This window comes from Oxyura jamaicensis, chromosome 1 (genome assembly GCF_011077185.1).
Source record: "Oxyura jamaicensis isolate SHBP4307 breed ruddy duck chromosome 1, BPBGC_Ojam_1.0, whole genome shotgun sequence".
In the NCBI taxonomy this organism is placed as follows: domain Eukaryota; kingdom Metazoa; phylum Chordata; class Aves; order Anseriformes; family Anatidae; genus Oxyura; species Oxyura jamaicensis.
The window spans coordinates 32,761,649-32,773,021 of record NC_048893.1 but is presented as its reverse complement, the minus strand read 5'-3'; the positions used below and the strand labels follow the sequence as shown (position 1 = coordinate 32,773,021).

Here is an 11,373-nt window from a genome sequence, read left to right as displayed (position 1 = left end):
TCTGTGTTCCTCAGATTCCAAAAACATGGTGTTAGGCTTCCCTTTCCAGTGCTCTGACCATGTCCATGTGGCACCAAGTCCACAAAACCACGTCCTGACTTTCATCAAACCTTACATCAACCTGAGCCCAGTGTTGCTCTTATAAATTTAGATGGCTTTTTACTCAATGAGGCCATAAGTATCCTGATGAGCATTAAATCTTACTCTGTAACTCTCAAGGCCAGTAGTCATTCTTATGATGTATGATCTTGGTGATTGTCATGCTTATGATAATTAGAAAGAGTGATACCTTTCAGGTCTTTGCTTATCCAGTGGTTGTTGCATCTTGTCTACAGATGCTTCCCCTGTGCAAAAATCCCCTCAACCTGTACTGTCTTCTTGATACAATCTCAGCTCTCTCTGATTTCCATATTAACCCCTCTTCTTCTAGTACATGACTCTTCAAAGAAATTGCCTAAGGAAAGGAAAAGAGACATCAAAATACGATGATCAGCAAGTTAATCACAATATTAGGTACCATCACCTTTTCCTTCACGTCATTGCTGTCAATGACGTGTTAGCCATTACCATATTGATCTGCAAGTTGTTGAGATCTAATTGTGCCAATTCAGAAAGCCTAGGCTAAAGAGTATGTTGTCATAAGATAACATAAATATTTTATTTCTACCTTTTATACTTTCAGGTTGCATAATAGCACAGTCTCTGCCCAGTCTCTGCTCCTTATGGCCTGTAACTTTGTTGTGCTGCTACCAAGCAAGAACATTCATATGCAAGTCATACTGCAGTCACACAATAGCAAAGCAGCTTTCAAAATTACATAATTTCTGTCAGTTTATACTATAAAATTTTCCAGTTGGATTTCAATTCATCATTCCTTGTGAACCCTAACCTCTTGCAAAGTCTGGAATAGCATTTCAGCTTGCTTTGCTCCATATCTTTTCACTTCACTGCCACCAGGTCCTATATCAATTGAGATACATTGATGCTGTCACATTTCCAGTCATTCCTACTCAATATAGTCTTTTATGTTTATTTTTCAAACAGCATGGAGTGATTTGGGAACCTATTTGATAAGCTGGCACATAACCGACTGGTTTTAAAAGTCAGAGGACTTCAGCTGGCTCTGTTATTTTAGGCTAAATTTACAGGCAAACCCTAGAAACTAGCTGCTGAACAAGCTGCCTCACTGATCCCTTCACTTTTCTCTAGTGTGTACTTCTCAAGACGTGAAAGAGCCATTGAAGCCACCTCCACTGCGGTGTGATAATGCAATCACAGTATTATCATAGCATATTTACAGTGCTTTTGGAGTGCATGCAGTCAATTGCCATGGTTTAGCTGAGGCACAGCTCCCCTCTCAGCCAAGGTGACACAGACACCTGTGACTGTGTTGAAGTTAGAAACAAATTCTGCTGAAATTCTTGTAAATCAGTAGTCTTCTTAGAAAGACACAGCAGAAGCTACCACACAGTGAGATCTGAAGTACTCAGCCTAATCACTAGAGAACACTTTTTGTTTAGCTTAAAATAAATATTCCATAGTCAAAGCAAAAGACCTGTTTACAATGAATGACCCCCATCGACAGCAACGAAAAGAGGCCTTTACATGGCAATATTGACACAATACTACTGTTCTTCCATGTATATCATCAAAAGACTGGTCTCTCAGCAGAAGAAGCAGCTCCAGAAATCCTAGGTTTATCTTTGGAGAGACAGAGAGACAGAGAGAGACACACAGAAAGAGTTCATGAGACAAGATTGCTAACAACTTTATTCTTTTGTTTTGCGCTGCTTTAGTTTCTGACATTCCTAGAGACTAACCAGCTGACAGCATAGTCCTAACTTTAGAGCAAAATCAGTTATTTCTTCCTTCCAAGTGTATTTTATGTCTAAGTCATATTGAGAATTATATTGTTTAAATATCTTCACAACTGTTATAAACTCACATAAATATTTAGTTTAAACAAGCATCGTCAAAGTGTCTCCTTACAATCAGTAACAGACCCTTCCCAGACAAATACAGCTGCATGTTTTGAAATCCAGCATGATGAACTGTGGAAAAAAATAAATAAACAAAAATTGTGAACTGCACATTCTTACAAAACTACATTTTTAAGGCAGTATCTTTGTCCTCTGAAACATGAGCTGTTTATACTACAATGACTGGTAAAATATGCAGTCCTTGGTGGATGGCTGAATGTTGAATGATGATCATTACACAAAGAGATTTTAATTCTCAGCCTGTTGAGAGGGTGAAGGATGGCAGGTAAGATTAATCTTACTTTATTTTAGCTGTCTATAATTTATGTCTTCATAAGAGCTAGTTCTCATCCATTGTGTTCATGAAGAGTTCAGCCAGCAGAACCTGACAAATTATTCCTCCTGCCCATAATGAGGTGCCTACATTTGATCAGAGAGATCTCATCTTAAACCCTAGTTTAAGTGATCAGTGTGATCAGTGTGATATATAAAACTGATATATAAATGTGATCAGTGAGATATATAAAACTGAGACATGAGTCTGCTCTTTAAATCATAGGCACTTTTAGAGATTAAAGAGAAGCAGGATCAATGATTTTCAAGACATTGAAGAAGTAATTGTATTATAGAATTGTATTTAATTTATTCTTAGAAAGCAGCATGTCTAAAGGGAGATTACGTAACTAAAATCTAAGTTGCAAGACTATTCTAGATTTCACTGTATCAATGGTAAACATTGCTACATGTAAACATTTTAAATGGGGATTATATCTTTTTTTCTTTTTTTTTCCCTACATTCATGGAGAAAAAAATATATATTGGAAAACAATAGCTGGGTATTTTATGTCTAAGTCATATTGAGAATTATATTGTTTAAATATCTTCACATAGGTAAAAATTTTCTTATTACCTCGGAAAATTTTGCAGAATTTCTATGACAACTGCAGAGTACAACGATGTATAAAATAACACGTGATTAAGCAGAATGACCTAGGATAAGTTACATAACAGATATTTTAGCTAAAATAGCATATGTATTATATATTTGACAAGTTTCTGTCTCTATAAATCAGTACTTGTTTGCAAAGCCATAAAGAAATAATGTGTTAAAATTCAAAATGATGTACAAGGCAAAAAAAAAAAAAAATAAAAAAGGAAAAAGAAAAAAAAAAGACAAAGAAAAAATCATCAGGAAAAAAATATAAAATGTTTATTACATAATTTCAGCTATCAGAGAACAAATAAATTTTAAATATATAACAGATGTAAAATGTTGCTTTCTTTGGATGCTATTAGTATTATCAATGATTAAATAACCAAGGTACATTTCAAGTCATTATGCTGAAACTTATATTCACAAACAAATAATTACTGTCCCATTACTGTTACAGAAGTGCTTCAGCATGCAGGTAGCATCTCACTGAGCAACACCTGAGGCAACACTGAAACAGTTCTATCAATCACCAATGAATTTTAGAAAGTTACATGATCATACCTGCACTGTTTAAAGTTCTCTTGCGTGATCTGGAACAAGAAAACATCACAAGTATCATCATAGTATAACAAATACCAAAATAAATGTGAATACTAAAAGTCATGAATTTTGTATGTCTATGCCAGTGGCTGCTGACTAGATCAATTTATTTCTGTGGGGTATATTTTATTTACTGCCATAGATGATCACCTTTAGATTTATCACACAGTCCTTCATGAGATCTAAAACTTCTGCATTTGCTGCAATTTTCTTGATATGTATTCCTATCTGCAAGCAACAAGGGGTAGTGCAAATTTATTATTTTCATGCAGAAACAAGCAGAACAGGAACTAAAGAGTGGTCAGAAGTGATACTCAAACTGTGCACATATTGCACTCGTGACCAATCATGGTAAGTCATAAAGGCCTCTTTTTGTCCAATACTGTTCCTTTTGTCTAGTTTTAAAGAAATACATGCAGGTATCTGGATAGAGCCAGTACTGATTTACTACAAATACCTGGCAGTTATGGTATTAACTGTAAACACCAAACCATTGCTCAACTAGTTTTTACGTTAGCACAAATTCTCCAAGCCAAAGGGCAGCAGCTGTGGAACCAGAGAGGGCCTTAAACATTTGCAGTCAGACCTCATTAGCATTACCATTAATTCTCCTTACCCTTTGCATAGCCAGAGCAGTGACATTGCTGCTAATTGTCTGTTATGTGCTAATATTTAAATCTAAACAAAACAGAAATTTGCTTAGGACTTTCCCTATTATGTTGATCATGGGGTTCAAGGGTCTAAGGCACTAAGAGGCATATAAAGATATAAAATTTTGGATTTAAAAATTTTGGATTTAAAAATTTTGGATTTAAAATTTTTGGATCTAAAGAAAGCAGGTTACAGCTGGACCAACAGCTTCTAGCAAGAGCTCAGCACACAATTAGAACAGACCCAGGAGGGACAGTATTTTTGCCATTTCTAAATGGATAACTTTTATTTAACTAGTTCTTTCTCCTGAGCAAACACTACTCTGGTCCTAGCAAAAGTTAGAGCTACTGTTGACCAGCTTTGACTTTTTTCAGTTTGCCATGACCCCACGAGGCTGCTCCCATTGATTCACCCCCACAGGAGCACTTTGTGTGCAGGAGGAGATCTGCTGCTTCCTCACCTTGTGCTTTCCAGAAGCATTGGTCCCCAACAGCAGAGCCATATGCATCTACACATTATATCTCAGTGTTAAGCCAGTTCTCCAGCTATTTTGTGCCCAAAGAAAGAGGGGTGGCCAGTGACACCGTAGCTACATAAAAGCTCAGAGTAAATAACTGCCTTTATTTTCTTTGTCTATCAAGATGCTACTAGGCTCCCTACCAGAGAATTCAGTGGATCATGGCTAGAGTACTGAACAAACCATCTGAAACTAGCAAATGGAAACTGTAAATATCTACAGTTATACATGAAGAAGTAACTCAACTAGAATATGCCAAATACTAGGACAATGTCATTCCTTTTTAACTAACAGATAATTTGATAATAAATGTTGATATTAAAAAAGACATTAAAAACAATGAATTTATGTAAAGCTGCTAAAGTTTAAAGATGTTTTTAAAGTGATTGAATTAAATGAAAGCAGATGCCTGTCTGCATATGTCCAATATCAATACTGAGGATTTAATACCTACATCTAGTTTATTCAAAAAAATATACCTTTGTTTCAAATAAATTCAAGCTCTGTTATGTCTAGTTTTAGCCTTCCTGAATTGCAATCACAACAAGATCTGAGTGTGTATCTGTTTTTTCAGGTTTGTTTTGGTTTTAATGTTATTATAGTAATTCAGCTGAGATGGTTTGAAATTAAATTTAGCTAAAATTACATTAAAGTGGAGCAACAATCACTAGACATTATGAATAAATAAATAAATAAATAAATAAGAGTGATGCTTTTTGGTTTTGCCTGAATAAACCAATTACAGCAGCCTATTGAGATTAAGAGCAACTAAAGAGAATTCTGGCATAAATGTTGTCTGGCTGACTTTAAATGGGGGCCATGAATTTTCCCTGCTAGTACATACTATATGATGTTGCAATGAGGAGTAGAACAGGTGACATCAGAAAACATTTAGCGTGGGCTCTCTTCTCTACAGGTCATGGCAACTGCAGTCAGTTCTTTTAACAAAAAACAAGTTCCATCCCTTTCACAGCTACAGACTATGTTTACAAAGAAAGTAAGCATTGACTAACTTCATTAAAAGTAAGTCATGTCCTCCCCCTAATTTCAATGATTTCAACAGCAGAAAGATATGTTCTCCTTGGTCATCAGGCCTACTGGAGTGTGTCCTTACAGAAAGCTGATCTACATATAAGTTCTATTTTCTCTGTCTTTATCACAGCATGCAGGATTTAGCCTTTGAATGTGCATTTTTTTTTTCCTTTTTAATTTCCTCATTATTTTCTTCTTAAAGCATCATTTAAATATTAAACAGCATGAAGTAATTGCCATAAAAGCACAACTGATTACTGGGTATTAGAAATTGGATGTTTCTTCACAATTTCAGTGCAGTAAATTGCAAAACAACCCTGTTAGGATGAACAATTCTCCAGGACTCCCTTGGGTTTGTTACAGTGAAACTAGACTGCACTGGGAAAGTACTGACAGGTTTTTGACTTCTTTTCATGCAATTAAAGGAATGGAAACAGAGTGAACGAACACTACACAATTCCATGAGCTCTCCAGAGAGCATCCCACAGAACGTTCTGCAGAAGGCTGACTGGTGGCCCACAGAGCACAGTCAAGGAGCTGCTGAAGGAGAGGTGTCATTGCAATAAGCCTCGTTTGCTTGCAAGTGGGTTAAGTGTGCATTTTAAAGCACATTTTACTACCATGTATTTTACATTCTGTACAAAACTCATGTAGACATTTCCTTAATTTAAATTATTGCATCTGAGAGGTAATAACCAGGCCATCTAAAGAAGAAGCGTACCAAAGTTTCTCACAATGGGACACTCTAAACTCAAAAAGTACAATAGCCCTTTTTAGAATTAACATTGACCTGAATATTATGAGATACAAGTCTTCAAATTGTCTTCCATTTCTTATTTTTAAGTTCCTATCTTATTTATAAACTATTTTTAGACTACTTCATAATCCAATTTACTTGTTTATAAGAATTCAAAATAAAATTAGTCACATTGCTATTTAACATTGATACATTTTTCCACACAATCAACCAAGAAAGTACATGTTATGTACTTTCTGATTATAGATATAAAGGGGCTGGAAATTACATGGCATATTACACAGAAGAGAAAAGAGGGAGTAAAGCAGAAAATATAGACAGGAACTTTCAACATTCTTGATGCAGAAATACACACCTTTCTCTGAATAGGCTTCACACTGTGTTTTTTGTTTGTTTGTTTGTTTGTTTATTTTTAACACTGTTATTCTGAGAACAATTTTGCTAAAGAAACTACACCTAAATTCTTGAAAAAATAAAAATAATAATAAAAAAATCTTACTTTCAGCTCTTTCTTTTTTCTTTTTAAGGGAAATAAAAAAAAAAAAGGAAAACCTATTTGTCCAAGAGTTATTTTAACTACTGCAATGATCCGTAATCAAGCAACAAAGCATCTACAGATCTAAAGATGAGCAACACAGAGAAATCTGATGTTTTATGAGACTTTGCTTTGCTTTCACATATACAACATTTAGTAAGCACGTCCCCCTTAATATACTGTTCCTTCAATACAAGACTTTAATTTATCTGCAATCTCAGATAATGTCCAGAAATAATAGGCAGAAGAATGACTGGGAGTATGAGGTAACATTCACTACAAGTAACCCATGTACACACAGCTCATGGGATATTTTTTAAAGGCAAAAAGATAATCCAACAAATGTATATAATGTATTAGTTGTCTATTTGGGAAGGACATGTCTATGAATTTTTTTCTTTCTTACATCTTTTTCTTGTACTATCAAAACAACAGAAAGAATCAATTGCTTTTACTCTCACTTGGTAAAATATAACCATTGTGTTTTGCTTAAATTTTATTCTATTGCTTGAAGTATTAGTCCTTCATCAGTGTTTATGATTGCAAGCATTTTTAGTCATGTATATAAAGCCCCAGTGCAGGATCAAGTTGTGAAAATTTAAGACATTTCACAAACCAAATCTCGGTGAAGGAAATGCACAGATCACAGTGGACATTGAATCGGAGACACAGTGAATGTCCTGGTGCACAACAAGGACACTGAACTCCATTAAAGAATTAACTATACAGGGCATTATATATACATAAGTATGGCTGGTGACCAGTCACTAGCAGTGTTCTTCAGGGATCAGTTCTAGGACCAGTTCTGTTCAACATTTTTAACAATGATCTGGATGCAGGAGTCGAATGCAAGTTCATTGATGACACTAAAATGGGAGGTGTTGTTGACTCCCTGGAGGGTCAAGAGGCCTGAAGAGGTGTCAAGATAGATTGGAGCATTGGACAATCAGAAACGGCATGAAATTCAACAAAAGAAAATGCCTGGTTCTGCACCTGGGATGGAGTGAAGCCAGACACAGGTACAGACTGGGAAATGAGTGGCTGGAGAGCAGCTCTGAAGAAAAGGGGGTGCTGGTTGGCATTGGGCTCAGCATGAGTCAGTGGTGTGCTCTGGCAGCCAAGAGGGCAAAACACATTTCGGGGTGCATTAAACACAGTGTATCCAGACCATCAAAAGAGGTGATTCTCCTGCTTTGGCCTCACTTTGACTATTGTGTAAAGGTCTTGGCTACACAATAATAAAGGACATTAAGGTACTTGAAAGCATCCAGAGCAGGGCAACAAAACTGATAAAAGGGCTGAAAGACATGTCCTATGAAGAGAGGCTGAGGACACCTGGGTCACTTGGTCTGGAGAAAAGGAGGCCCGAGGCAACCTCATTGCTCCCTACAGCTTCCTGAGGAGGGGAAGCACAGAGGGAGGTGCCAGTCTTCTCCCAAGGAACCGGTGGCAAGATGCATGGGAACAGCACAAAGGTGAACCCAGGGAGGTTCATACTGGGCATGAGGAAAACCTTTACTGTGAGGGTGGTCAAACACTGGAACAGGTTTCCTAGAGGGGTGGTTGATGCCCCAAGCCTGCCAGTGTTCAAGAGGCATTTGGACAATGCCCTCAGTAATATGTTTTAACTTTTGGGTAGCCTTGAAGTGATCAGGCAGTCAGATTCAATGGTCTTTATAGGTCCCTTAGAACTGACATATTCAATTCAATTCAGTTCAATTCAAATCAATTCAATTCAATTTGATTTGATTCTGTATATATGTGTGACTTTAAGACTGCCAAAACATAGCATAATTGTTATAACTTTATCATAATTATTTTTAGCAACATAAGTTGCTAAATATGGCATGAAATTAAATTAGTCTGGCTATTCAGGCAAATGTAATGAAACCATCTACCTTTGGGAAGAACTAATTTCTAAATTAAAAAAGAGAGGGAGAGAGAACAAGACAAATGTTTAAAATCAACAACACTGAAATATTTGCTTTTAACCACAGAATGATTTACCTTCTTTCACTCAAAGTTGTTTTCCCGGATGTGTACTTAACCACATTTATGTCATATTTATTTTAATAGAAGAAAGATTAATTTTTTAGACATTAGTACAAGTGTAAACAGTTTAGACATAAAAGACTTTCCCAAGACTTCTGATTAAAAAAGACAGAAGCTTACAACTACAGGACCTATATACATTATATACGCAAAAATGCTCTGAGTGATGTCCCTAAAGTAGGGATTGCAATGTCTAAACTGAATAAGCTTTTAATATATCAAGTACATAAATGTGTGTTGAATCAATGAGCATATGAGATCCAACAAGATCTGAAAGCTGATGTAAGAAACATTCAGTTTTTTTAAAAAAAGATATTCTTAATAGTCAAAGAAATTATCAATAAAACAAAATAATTATGCATTTGATTTTTTTTTTCAGGGTGTTAAGATTAAATGTTAAGATTAATGAGTAAATTCTGAGCCACAAAGTCAATAACAAAGGCTCTGCAATATGCAAATCCCCTAAATAAAAAGTGAAGTAGTTTACATCCTTCAAATCTAATTTTCCATCTCTCAGATATTTGGCCATTTTCTTCTTACTCATCCACTTATTCATCCAGAGGTACTGTGGTTCCCTCTCTCACCTAAAGCACCATCTCACTTCAGAAGTTCAATAACGTGCAAATGACAGAAAGGAGGAGTGCCAGCATGGGCGTTTTGCTATTTCATAGGTTCAATAATATCAGTGGACTTAATGCTAGGAGCAGCATTTGGGGGATTTACAAGACACAGCCTAGATTATTCCATATTCTTAAAACACAAGCTCCCCATTTCTTTCAGATCCTGGTATTACAGTTCAGAAAATAGAACTGAACAAAGTAACAATATTTGGCACAGTATCATAAACAGTATCCTATATTTAATAACACTGATAATACTGCAATTGTCTTTTTTTAATTTACTTTGAGTTTAATCCCAGTTGTCAGATCTTGAGAACTAATAAGAAAATGTGGTGCCAAGAATCTTCATATTATCCAGTCAAGCTCATTTAATGAACTCCTCAGCAAAAATAACCTATGATAAAATGCCAAAGTAAATAAAATATCTCAATGTAAATGGCTTGCACTTTCCAACACACAGTTTTCACAGATATGGCCAATTCAGCTTCTTATTCATGAAGATTTGAGGATCGAATATTGCTCTAGGAAGTCTTCCAACTAGATGTATAGGGGCTGAAAGATGTATTTATAGTATCACAGACAATGAACCCACTGATCAGTACAAACAAGAACATATATGGAAGGGAACGTATAGCAATAAGCTACAGAATAAAGCATGAGACAGCTTCTCAGATACTTTTATGATCTCTAATGGGACTGTTTAGTATGGCAGGTGTTTACTAAATGACAGAGATGCAATGCCTTCAAAGTAATAAGACATAAGAATTATTTCTCTTTTGTCATTTAAAACAGAAAAAAAAATGAAATTAAGTGGATAAAAACTGGGACAATGACTGTATAAAAATAATTAAGCCAGCAAGTTTTTCCTCAGGGGTGCAGAGGAGATGAAATTACAGTCATTTACTCTATATTAAGTGCTAAGAGTGTGCATAGGGTTATACAGAAGTGGGAGAAAAGATGACATTTCCAACTAGTTTTCTAATCAGTGATTACAGAGATTAGTATATGCTGCTACATGTAGACTTTTCAGTAGATCTACTCAACATTTTCCACTAATGACCTAGAAATTTTCTGTAGAAATTCCTGCTTCTAAATGGGAATCATCTGGAGCTTTTCCACTTTGGGAAGTCAAGGTAAAGTAAAAGTAAGGCATTAACCTACACCCTACCACTGATGTTAGCCAGGTATGTTCCAAAGTGTTGCAAAGCTAGAAATATCCAATTCCATCCTATTTCCTGCTTAACGTAGATTTGCTTTCTTCAAGTGCTGGGAATTCAAGCTTTTAGGTGAAGGAGCTACCTTCTATAAAAGTACTTCCAGCTGATCTGAAGTAGTTCTTAAACTATGAAGTTGATACCCTTAGCATATGATTACATGTTAATTTCCCTAAGCTGACAAGGTATCACAATAAACATTTTCCTCCTTCAATAGGAAACAGTCAGTAAAATCACAAAAAGACTCTATAGTCTCTTAAAAAGATAGATAGATAGTAGAACCATAAAATAATACCTGATCTCTTCAAGGATGGGGTTGATCCCAACTGGATCCCCAAACTGCCACTTGCAGTGGCCTGCATCAGCAGTGAAAAATAAGGCACTTATTTTTCTGAGAGAGGAAGGAAGGAAGGAAGGAAGGAAGGAAGGAAGGAAGGAAGGAAGGAAGGAAGGAAGGAAGGAAGGAAGGAAGGAAGGAAGGA

The 11,373-nt window shown here is 35.8% G+C and overlaps 1 long non-coding RNA gene across 7 annotated transcripts; it reads left to right on the top strand.

Annotated features, from left to right (window-relative positions):
- Positions 1–315: 315 nt before the first annotated feature.
- On the top strand, positions 316–9,423 carry LOC118169855. Of its 7 annotated transcripts, none has more exons than XR_004752327.1 (7): positions 316–2,265; positions 3,371–3,864; positions 4,585–4,902; positions 5,598–5,704; positions 6,139–6,296; positions 7,088–7,231; positions 7,537–9,423. It is a non-coding gene; the product is annotated as an uncharacterized LOC118169855 (long non-coding RNA). The 7 variants fall into 7 exon arrangements; XR_004752316.1 differs by having other exon boundaries at positions 6,998–7,231; XR_004752317.1 differs by having other exon boundaries at positions 6,976–7,231.
- Positions 9,424–11,373: the final 1,950 nt, after the last annotated feature.